This window comes from Anneissia japonica, unplaced genomic scaffold (assembly GCF_011630105.1).
Source record: "Anneissia japonica isolate Jap-2015-1 unplaced genomic scaffold, ASM1163010v1 scaffold67262_len1702_cov150, whole genome shotgun sequence".
Taxonomy (NCBI): Eukaryota; Metazoa; Echinodermata; class Crinoidea; order Comatulida; family Comatulidae; genus Anneissia; species Anneissia japonica.
In genome coordinates, this window is record NW_022694004.1 from 1 (window position 1) to 1702 (window position 1702).

The 1702-nt window shown below is 31.3% G+C and overlaps 1 long non-coding RNA gene across 1 annotated transcript; it reads right to left on the minus strand.

Moving 5' to 3' along the window:
* Positions 1-168: 168 nt before the first annotated feature.
* Positions 169-1590, minus strand: LOC117100953. The gene is made up of 3 exons (XR_004444200.1): positions 1525-1590; positions 1158-1254; positions 169-1041 (listed from the first exon to the last, which is right to left on the minus strand). It is a non-coding gene; the product is annotated as an uncharacterized LOC117100953 (long non-coding RNA).
* Between the last annotated feature and the right edge of the window lie 112 nt (positions 1591-1702).

Below are 1702 nucleotides of genomic sequence, written 5' to 3' on the forward strand. Positions count from 1 at the left end.
GTCGTCTAGGAAGAAGATCAATTGTACAATATATCAATTTCTTCCTCTGGAGCCTGGCATTAAAATGTTGTATGACGTGTTGACGAATACCGGTTCCCCTCAGAGAAGGCCAAAAAAAGGTTCAATAGGCCTACAAGTATAAATATCAGGCAACTAAATGCTAATATTAGATTGACTACAAGCTGTTGTCACTAAATATGCATAGTAATTAGATGTTAAAAGATACTTAAAAGATTGTTAATTAATTCAGGAGCATTTTGATTTGTTTAATTGATTTTATGCATATCATTACATTAATATTGCCTTTTGAAAATGAAATAACCCACCAATATGGAGCAATATTATGTATTTATTTAGAATACTTACTATTATTTACAATAAATGATACGGTACTTAACAGGTTATGAATATTATATCCTCAAACTTTTACTTAAGAAATAATGTTAAGAATCACAAATAGATACACAAGTAAAAATCGTACAAATTGTGTTAACCCTTCGTCACACCGCGTCTTAGGATTTGAGTCATACGCCTTTTTTGTGCTACACACAAACAAATATACATAAACACACATCTCCACATGCACGCACACACATATCATATGTTAAGTCAACAATATATATTTATATTATGTATATATATTTACATTTACAAGTAATATTATGTCCCTTTAATCATTGAAAAAACAACATTCTTCAGAACTTTTCACGGAAATTGTATTTGAAACCGGCAAAATGGTGACACACACCCCTAGGCCTATATATATATATATAACAACGTATATTGCAGAGTTTATAAAGGCTTTGTATGACGCATCAGTGACGTATTGTTATTCATTCGCTCACTCCGAAGTTGATCATAATATCTGTGCTAGGCTTCATTTCAGTGTACGTATCTACATCTACAATCGCAGCTTCAGGTGCTTCAGAAAAGTATTTTCTGACCTCCTGATGGTATAATTCGTCAAATTTCTTCGATAACTCAGTAAATGATGGTCTCTCCTTGGGTTCCATCTGCCAACACGAGCTCATGACGTCATACCTAAAAATATATATATTTCTTTTCCACATTAATTTTCCAAAATAAAATTATTCGTAATATTATGTTATTATGTGTCTTTGTACCGTATATAGTACCGGTATTATATACAATCTTACGTTTCTTGGCTGCAATATTTTGGCTTCTCTAGTCGTTTATCTTCACCGAGAAAATCTATTAATGATTTGCCATCAGCATCTGCGTAAGGTATATCTCCTGAAAAATGGAACAAAAAAATTGACGTTATTGCAGACATACCAACACAATGCATAATGAAAATGGTTATCAAGCCAGCACCGACGGTTAGGCCTACATAAGTTATAACCACTATCAGGATTTCTGGATTGACTAGCATTAAGTCTTTTCATATATATATAATATCAATATTGTGTTAAATATGCTTTACACAACTCTTGATTTTATAATAGGCCCTAATTCACAATAAACTGAATTATCAGCACATAATACCGTTGGAAATATACTTACCATAACTTGTTATTTCCCACACAAGAACACCGTACGACCACCTAAAATATGTATAACAACAGAAAAAAAATAATCATCAATATTAGCAATAATAAAATATTAATAATAATAACAGTTTTCAATACCTTCAAAAACTTACAAAAAGCAGCTTTTATTCAAAATAATATACAGTACAGTA